Source organism: Miniopterus schreibersii, assembly GCF_964146895.1.
Source record: "Miniopterus schreibersii genome assembly, chromosome: 19".
NCBI classification, from domain to species: domain Eukaryota; kingdom Metazoa; phylum Chordata; class Mammalia; order Chiroptera; family Miniopteridae; genus Miniopterus; species Miniopterus schreibersii.
In genome coordinates this window covers 3327608-3337519 of record NC_138119.1, presented here as the reverse complement: position 1 = coordinate 3337519, position 9912 = coordinate 3327608, and the positions used below count along the sequence as shown (strand labels likewise).

The 9912-nt window shown below is 45.7% G+C and overlaps 1 long non-coding RNA gene across 1 annotated transcript in view; it reads left to right on the top strand.

The window, feature by feature from the left end:
• Positions 1–33: 33 nt before the first annotated feature.
• LOC308548562 overlaps positions 34–9912 on the top strand; it is a 42788-nt gene continuing 32909 nt past the window's right edge. The window contains exons 1-2 of the long non-coding RNA XR_013997632.1: positions 34–176; positions 4698–4822. This is a non-coding gene — a long non-coding RNA (uncharacterized lncRNA). The remainder of the gene's footprint in view (positions 177–4697; positions 4823–9912) is intronic.

Sequence of the window (9912 nt, the reverse complement as noted above, 5' to 3'; positions counted from 1 at the left end):
CGCCTCGCGCTGAGGATTCTGGTAACACGGAAACACCGCGAGAGGTGGTCGCCTTCGCGCGAGACCTGCGCCCCGCTGGAGCGACACCTCCGTGGAGGCGGGTTCCCGGGACTGAGGGGCGAGGTTCTGCAGCGAGTGGGAAGTAGCGCGGTTAAAACTCCAGGCCGCTGCTGAAGGTATTAGAGTAAAAAAAGTTTTGCGCGTGGAGCTGAGGACGGGCGGCAGGAGTCTGCGCTGCGCATGTGCGAGCGGGGAGCGGCCGGGGCGTGCGCCTGCGCAGTGCCGGCGGGGCGCCTTCCCGGCGCGTGTCCGCGGCGCGCCCGCCGCCCGGGTCGGGGCGCAGCCCGAGGGGGCGGAGGCGGGGCCCAGGCGCGCGTTTCGTCCCCGGGACCCGGCGCTCCGACCAGGGTTCGTGTCACAGAGCTGGCGGCCTCGCGGGAAAGTCCTGATAAGCCGTACGCGTGGCTCAGCCGCCCGCGGCCCCCGGGGGCGGTGCGCCCCCTTTTCCCGGCGGGGGGGCGCGCGTCGCTGCGCGGAGGCTTCGGAAACGCTGCCCGTGACGGGCAGAGCCGGGGCTGGGCCTGCGCCGGACGGCGCCGCGGGGTCCCGGGGGCCGGGGAGCCGGCGGCGCCCCTCCCGCTGCGCTCGGGCCCGCCGGCGGGGTCGGGGGCGCCGTCGGGCCGCGTCTCCGGGCGCCGAGCAGTCGCGCGGGCCCGCCCCGGCCGAGCACCGGGCGAGCGGGGACAGGCCCGGCCTCCCGCGCGTGGTCACGCAGGCCAGAGCCGGGGTAGGTGGGAGCAGCCGGCGGGCGCCCCTCCCCCCTCCCCCTCTCTAAGCATCAACTGAAAACATAGCCTCGCTTGAGCATGAAGAACAAGTAAAAAACACAAGCCGTTATGTATCAGGATTCGCTTTCATTCCAATCAAAATGTAACTGCCGCTAAGCTGCTCCCCCGTCCGAGGAAACCCGAGTTTCCGCGCCCCTCTTTCTGCCCCAAGCTCCTCTTGGTCCCTCGGCTCTTGATTTCCTTTCACGACAGGCGCCCAAATACACGGGCGCGCAGCGGTGCCGCGGGGTCTCGGGACACCCCCGTGTTTCTCCTGGCCGGCCGCTGAGCAAGCGTGTGTGCATGTGTGTATGTGTGTGTGTGCGCGTGTGTGCCTGTGTGCGTGCGTGTATGCATGTGTGTGCGTGTGCACGTGTGTCTGCGTGTGCGCACGTGTGTGCAGGGGTGTGTCCGCGCCGAAGGCAGCCCCGTGCTCTATCGGTCACGGCCACTAGATGGCAAGCTTGTCCCAGGCAAGGGGCTGCTGCTGGCAGTGGGCCCTCGGGAGCTGAGGAGGGGGTGTCGTGTGCTGTGTGTTTTTTAGACGGGTAGAATGATAGGAGGGTGAACGTTTAATCATAAGAAGGGCCTGCTTTTATTCTTCATTCCCATCATGTGCTCTACCCTTCTGACTAGCTCATCTCTTATTTGATTTACTTACTATTTTTTTAAATTTTTAATCAGCTACTGAATGTCTATGCTATTACTTCAGCATGAGGCCCGCTGTGATTCTGAATCACATGTGAATTCGTTACCTGTGTACCTGTGGCTAAAAGAGCAGTGTGTCCCTTCCTGAGATTGCTCCCCAAGTGTCCCACAGGCCCACAGCAGGGGCAGGCCTGAGGCTGGCGAGGGCCGCCTCTGTGCATTCCTAGCCTTGATAATTTGTTCAAAAGAGATCTGAAAACATCAAGACCAAAGCCAGCAAGAGGCACAAACCTGGACATGTTTCAGTGTCAGCTCTTCCATTTCTAGAAATTTCTCATTTACTTCTATTTACTTAAGCACCAACTGATGCAATGTTTTCCTTTCTCCCATCAGAACATTTTTGCAAATGGAAAAAGCTAAAGAAAGCTACACACATCCGTATTTGCTGAGCTCTTAAGATCCCTTCAGCATCCAAACTTAAACCAAACTCAAGCCGCTTGTCAATGTTTGGTTTCAAAATTCCAGAGCCTGAGGCTCCACATGGTCCTTGTGGGCACAAACCACAAGTCAGGGCCTCCAGAAAAAATGTTTGCTGGCTCCTAGACCAGGTCAGAGGCCCAGGGGGCAGCAACGGCTTCTTTCCTGTCTCTCCGGAGTACCTGGTACGGGACCTGGTAAGAGGCTGCAGCTGCCCAGTGAATGCAGGTCTCCGGCAGAGCCCAGAGCACACAGGGAACTATACAGAGGTCAGCGCTCTCCTTCTATATATGACACGTTCTAGCATTTCTCTCATTCCACTAACACCTTGTTACATTATTCATAATTTTCTACTGAAAAACTGTTTAGAAAGGCCTCGTATAGTATTTATTATTAACAAGAGTTTTTTTTTTAATTCTTTCAGCCTCAAACCCTTTACCTGCAGGTTCCAAAATTTATAACGATTTTGGTTGGAACGTGAATTACTCTCTATCTAGCACTCTTTATTCTTGAGCAAGAGCTGGGTCTTTCTGATTATTGGTCAACTCGGATGAATGTGAAACCCGTGTCATTTTCATTCTCGTTCATCTCCCAGTGTGCCATTTTGGGGAAAGAAAATACTAGGTTCAATGCTATTGTGCCTAACTTCACTTTTTTTAGTAAAATTACCAGCAGGCACCTGATATAACAGAAAGAAATGGAAGCGTCGAAGAGTCCACAAATTAGTAACCTCTAAACAATCAAATTTTTTGGATTTTGAAAATTAATGTTAATATCAATTAAATGTAATGTCAATTAATTAAAATTGATTAGCTGTATGTATATGCTTTGGTAAATTAAATTTACCAAAATATATTCAAAATGTGGACATGCAAAAATGAATAATAGTACTTTAAGACAGTAGTAATAGTTTTCATTATAATAATATTTAGAAAGTATAATTATTTTTTTACTTTTTGAAAAAGTTAACTACTAAAAAGGTACACTTGGAAAAACGTATAAATAATATATTTATTTATATTCTTTTTCCCTTTGTGCCTTGACATGATATATTATTGGCTAAAAGAAACTCGGTTAATTTTTTTTTTTCATGCCTGAAGAAAAGTTTTTCCTTCCTGTTCTTTGCTTAGTAAGAAAGGCGACTATTACTTAATTCTGTACTTGATTAGAATGCCTTAAAATGTACGGCGTGTAAATTATTTGTTAATACTAACTTCTTTCAAGTTAACCCAGACCTTGCTACCGTTAGCAATGTTGGTCGAGGTTCAGACATCCTGATAGCCTTTCTCGGGTTAAATGAGCCAAGTGGGAAGAAACCTTCAGTGGTTCATCGGCTCATGGGAAGACATAGTATGAATTCGGAGTCTTGCGTTGTCTTCCACCTGCTCTCTAATTTTTCTGCCCCATTCCCAACTTCTCTTTCAAACCTGATTCATAAAATTGTCTTATATTCAACTTGAGAGAAGATTCATGAGTTGAGCTATTATAGTTCAAAGGCATCCTCCAAGCAAAATGTTCAAATGTATTACTGTCCCACAAATATCTCAGATTTAGGCACCATAAGAACTCACATTTTAAAAAAACAAAACTATAGCCTAGTTGAAATTAATAATACATTACTGTTTTTCCAAAGTAATACATTTATTGTTGAAACTCTATACTGATTAGCAAATGAAAGGGAGGGGTGTGTGTGTGTGTGTGTATACACATATATACACACTAAGCTACAGATATGCATAAATGGGTGAGAAAAAACTCTTATTATTAGTTCCATGGTGTTAAGAAATTACTTCACTTCTCTTAACCTCACCTGTAAAATAATTATATCAAGCTCAAGAATTTCTGTGAGGATTTAATGAAATAATACATGTAAAGTGCCTGTAAGAGCTCAATGAATGTTAGCTGCTATTATTATAATGAATGATCAATTTTGTCATAATTAAATAATGTTGGGTTGTGACTGTTGTTGTTAACTTTTAAATTTTGTTGAAAGCTAAACCTTGAAGTTAAATCTGATACATCCAGTCAAGTTCGGATTTGCATATCTCATTAAGTAATCACATCAGATTTTCACAGCAAGTGTTTCAATTTAAGAACGTTGCTGGCAGCCACTTTCATAGAATGGGGACAGAGAGGAAGCTGACTCCACTCATTCTTTACAGCAGATTAGGTGCATTCGGAAAGAATTAGAATTGGAAGTGTCAGTCATGAGACCCAAGAACATTTTAATAATAGAAGAGCAAGTAAGCAAATTATTGAATGTCTTTACTTCTGCTAAGTAAACATCAAGGAGAGTCTGAGCAACATCTTATTCCGGACATTTCCAATTAAATAGTTCTCCTAAATATCCACAAGTCATTGCCAATGCTAATGAAATAAAAAATAACCTGCATCTTAATTTACCCATTTCAAGTGTCCTTTAATATATTCACTTAGCACAGTTTCTATTTTATGTTCAAAGTATGTATCAGGAAAATAAATAGCCAAGAATCAAGCTGTATTTTTTTGTCCACTATTATCTGCTCTCTCCATTTCTTTTCTCTTGAGCTCCTAAACCCCAAACCCATGTTTTTCAATGTGTGTTCCAGGACTACCTATATACCTGACTGCTTTTTTAAAAATAAATATGATTTTTTTTTTTAAGAAAGAGAGAGGGGGAGAGAGAAACATTGATGTGAGAGAGAAACATCGATTGACTGCCCTCTATATGCCCCCTACTGGGGACTGACCCCGAAACTTTGGCAGGTGCCCTGACCTGGAATTGAACTGGCAACCCTTCGGTGCAGCTGAAGGCCTTCCTTGCTCTCTCCTGGGTCTCCAGCCAGCCAGCCCACCCTGCAGGTTTTTGATTTGCCAGCCTCCATAATCAGGTAAGCAAATTTCTTAAATCTCTTTATATGATACACAACCTATTGGTTCTGTTTTTCTAGAGAACCCTGACCAATACAAGGGTGTAACTAAAATAGTTATTAAATGTGATACATTTTCATATTCATTTTCTAGGAGAAACTTCTATTCCACATGAAAGTGAAATGATGATGGTGATGATGATGCTAATTGCAATATATAGCGATACAAATTATAATTCATTTTATTTAAAACCTCATAGTGTTCTATTGTCCTGAACCAACCGTCTATCTTGGTCCCTATGTGTTATTTATTAATTAATTTATCAAACAAAACTATTGTGTACAGGGAACTAGTTCAACCATAAATCAAATGATTTACCATGACAAGTAAACAGGAATGTTTACCCAGTGAGTTCCACCTTAGGCTTAGTCTGCGACCAGTGGAAAAAGCTCCCTTGTGCTAATGAATGGATCCAGTGAAGCCAGCCAAAGCACCTGCCAAAAATACCTTAGAAAAGTTCCTTTTACAGAACCCAAAAAGTTAAAAGTATTCAAAAATGTTAATCCAAAGTACTAAGGGAACAAGCACATCCCCTGTGTTAACCAGTGTTTACGTGAAGTGGGAATGCACATTACTGAGGCTTAATTGTAAGAGGGTGCCTGGGTCCTAGCAATAATTTGGGGGCACGGTGTTTAAATAAGGCACTGCTCAAGTAAGGAAATGTCTTCTGTGGTTGTTTAGTCAATAAAATACCTCTCTAAGTTTATGTTTCTTTGTGGGGGAAGGGATGCTTTTATAATACACCAAGGGAGACATGAAATGATAATGCTGGTGATGGTGATGGTGATGATGGTGATGATAGCAATGGCTGCTTTCAAACTTATGGGTCAAAAATGGACATTCTTCAAGCTTCAGATGAAGCCCACTCAAGGTGGGACAGACCAAGACAATCCTTTCCTAGGGTTTGGTTCCTCCGTGTTGATTCCTGCCTTACCTCCTGTCTCAAAGGGAAGGTGCTGAAGGTAGGTGCATCCCCTAGGTGCTGGTTCCTCCGTGTTGATTCCTGCCTTACCTCCTGTCTCAAAGGGAAGGTGCTGAAGGTAGGTGCATCCCCTAGGTGCTAGAGCCCATACACTCCCATTGCTTCAAGCTGTTGCTTCACAAATTAATCACCATTTATTTCTCCCTCGGTTCACGTCATCTTCTCTATCTCCTTGTCCATCACACTTGACTTCTCCTGCCTTGAAAACACCTCCCCTTAGTCCTGTGGGCCTCGATCATACACAGCTCCTTTCTCAGCCTTCACTAACCATTTCCTCTCTTTTCAAGACCTCACCCTTCTTCCAGTCTCAGAGACAGTGCCATTTGCTTTAGATTTTTAACACAGCCCACTCCAGTTCTCAGCACTTATTTCTGTACCCATTACTTATTACTGCCTAGCAAACCACCCAGAGGTTGGGTGGCTTGAGTCATCAAACCGACTGTGGATCAGCAGTTGAGCTAGGCTCAGCTGGGTCCTTGTGTGGCTGTGAGTCACCTCAACACTCACAAGGGAAGACAGTCTAAGGCTGCCGTAAGAAACAGGACAGACTGAATGGCTTCAAACAACACAAATTTATCATCTCACAATTTCATAGGTCAAAAATCCAGATGGGCTCAGCTAGTTTCTCTGCTCCAGATTTCACGAGGCCAAAATCAAAGTGTTGGCTCTTACAGGGAGGCTCTAGGAAAAATACACTTAAAAGCTCATTCAGGTTATTGGCAGAGGCTAGTTCCTTATGGGTGTAGGACTGAGGTCCTTGTTCCCACGTTGTCTCTCAGCTGGGGGTTGCCCTTAGCAACTTGAAGAATCTTCCTTCCACATGTCAGAACCAGAGTCGTCATTGAATCCTTCTCATGCCCAGTTGCTCTGGCTAGGACTAAATCAACTTCTTGTATAACTCTTTTTTTATCCCACATTTTAGAACCTTATTATTCAAAGTAATAGTTATTTGCCAACAAACCATATCTTATTATTTGCAAGAAGTGCTATCTGGTTTATTGAGGATGATTTATAGATCTTGGACATATTCTTAAATTGCAAAGTCCCTCTCCTTAAGAGTAGGCCTATAGAGGGCAGACCTTCTGTCAGTCGGGTTAGGGTTATGTTAGCCTTGTTGCATGAAATGGAATAGAGTCAAGGAGTAGAGGTTATTAACTAGAGAGTGTTTGAAGTATTGGGCCTTAGGGTAAGTAAAGAGATGGCTGTTAACTTTGGGCACCAACGAGGTAAAAGGTAATGGACATAGATTGAAGGATAAGAGATTGGATTCAGAGAGTTGCAATAGTTTCTAGTTTTCAGGTGTTTATTGGAACATCTAGTGTAACTAGAAGAAAATAACTCAAACTAGGAAGTCTAGTTATTGAATTGATTCGTTTTTGACTGATGTGAGTTGGAGTTTTCCCTTGAAAATTGAAAATGGTAAATGTAGCTTAAGCAATATCGAAACATTTCCCAGTTTATTTGTATGGAATTATCACATTTAATACTGCAAAGATTAAAGTATTTTATGGAATTACCAGAGTATATTGTCTTTTAAAAACCAATGAATTAATAACATGCGAATAAAAGTACATAATCTATTCCTAAAAAATAAGAAAGTTTCACAACTACTCATTTGCACTATTGACTTAAAAAGAAGCCCCTGGTGAGCGAGGGAAATACTGTCAGTGCTCTGAGGTGAGATCGATTTATTCAGGTATCACTTTGCCTTTTAATCAGAGTACACAGGTATTTATGAGACCAGTTGATTTTTGTGGGATTTTAAAGATTTAAAATATAAATTGGCGTTGGGGTCTAATGTATTTTAAACTTAACGTAACGGCCATACCCGTTCTTGACGGAATGAACCTTTGCCTGGAGAGCAGCTACCCATGCTGTTGTTATGGTTGACCTGTAGGGGTCAGTATTGACAGACAAATGAAAAGCCTTTTAGAATGACAGATTCATATGCTTAAATCTAAAATCTAAATAGACCCAGAGACATGGGTGCATGGAACAGACTGAGGGATCTCGGGGGCGGGGGCGGGGGGGCAGGAAGAGATGGACCAGAGAACTTCTCTGCAGATATGTGTTGCCCACGGGCACAGACAATGGGGTGGTGAAGGCCTGGGGTGGGGCAGGAACTGGGTGGTAGGGGGCAAGGGGGAAAACAAGGGGTGACATCTGTAATACTCTCAACAGTAAAGATGGAAAGAAAACACCTTTCTCTGGGTCTACAGTTTAATAAAACTGTCGAGTGTGTCGTTGTCAGGCAAGCACACGGGCCTGTCTCGTCCTTGGGTGACAGGCTGGGGCGTCGTGAGGAAGGGCCTCCGTGCCCGGCCTGGCCACGCCGCAGATGACTCAGGACACCTTCACTAAGTCCATTCACCGCCCGGCCCTAGTGGGAGTTGGAGCGAAGCCTGCCAATTAGAAGTCGGTGCTGCGGACTCCGGGAGTTGGGGAGGACTGCCAGAGCTCATTCCTGAACTTTAGCAGCCACAAAAGAGTATTTTTCTGTCGTCTGTAACCGATTCAAAACCAGGTCTCCAAAGGACAAGCTCGCTTTTGTGCCTCATCTTCCCTGACGTCCAGTGACTAATAATGTTACAACTTGGGGTTTTCAGCGAGATCGCAGGAAGCATCTGACGAAGAGGAGGGAAGGGCACGGCTACCATCTCTTGCCTCCATCGGCCTGTTTCCACTGTTTTCTCATTTTAGAACCTTCTCGGAAAATAATCACGTGGTCGCTCGCCACAAATTCGTGGTGCTTTACTGTTAAATGAGAGATTGCATCAGGGATGTGTCAAGAATCATAGGAAAAAGATTTCCCAGCTCACATTCAGACGCTCGCCTGGCCCTGACCTGTGTCCACCGTCCTGCGTGATTTTGCCGGCGCCTCCACCTCCCGCGGTGCTGAGCGCCCCTAAGGGTGAACGCTCGCCTTCCAGTGCCCTGATCCTATTCTGTTACTCACTGTTAGCCGCCTTTAGCGTTTACATTTGAGTCCATTTGGACGCCGGCTGTCGTTTCGAGACATTTGCGGGTGGAGGTAGCCTTTCTTCGTAAGGATTCTGTGTACTTGAATACCTTACCAGTAGAACGAACATACTTTGGAAACTTTCCAGGTCGTTTTGTAGAAAATGTCAGGCGGTTCTGAGCAGTAGGTCAGTAGGAACTGTAGACAGTCAAGCCCATAGCCGGCCCGCGGGCTCCCACAAGGAAATTTGCCTCTGGACCTCTCCCTGTATCAAGGTTTTGGATTTTTTCTTTTTTTTCTTTTTAGAGCAGTGTATTCCTTTGGCGTCTAGTCCAAATCTGACTCTAGGAATTATTTTTCATGTGCCCCAGACAGGGGCCTTCTGTGCAGGTCTCTGAATGCAAGTGCTGTGTCTTTGCTCCCTGCTCTTGCACAAATACATTTTACTGGGGACCCATTGCAAAATGCTTGTTAAACACGGAGCTTATTCACACGAATGGGCTCGAGCACCGTAAATGTGGGGCCCCTGTGGGAACAGAGGGACCTATGTCTCCTGCTCTGGGCCACAGCGCCCTGGTCTCAGGAGGAGGGGAGAGAGAGGAGGGGAGGAGAGGAGAGGAAAGAGGTTTCCTTCTTCCTTCGGCTGCACTTCACACACCACCTTCTACCTTCACACACACACAGACACACACAGACGCACATCCCTGGGATTTAAGGGGAGAAAAAACAACCTATTAGTCATAAAGCCCAGGAGTTGAGAGTCAAGAGTGTGGGGCCGAGAGAGTAACTGCTCAGGAGCTGAATGAATTGCCAGTTTTCACCAAGTCACTGGCCGGCCTTCTCAGGCAGGCTCCAAATTCCTGCTGAAACGAAGACTTTCTTTCCTGGACTGGGCCTGGCATTCCTGGGAAACAATGGCCCTTTTCAAATAGGCTCTGAAATTTCACAGGTGAAGGGAGAGGGGCAGTCATTTGATCCCACCCACCAGAAGCCTGTTCGTATTTTAAAAAGTGAAGACAGGGCCTATCGTGGAAACGCAGGCAGAGCTGGCCAGTGGCAAGAGCTGCAATCTAGACCCGCGGCCCTGCGGGTCCCTGAAATAGGAATCA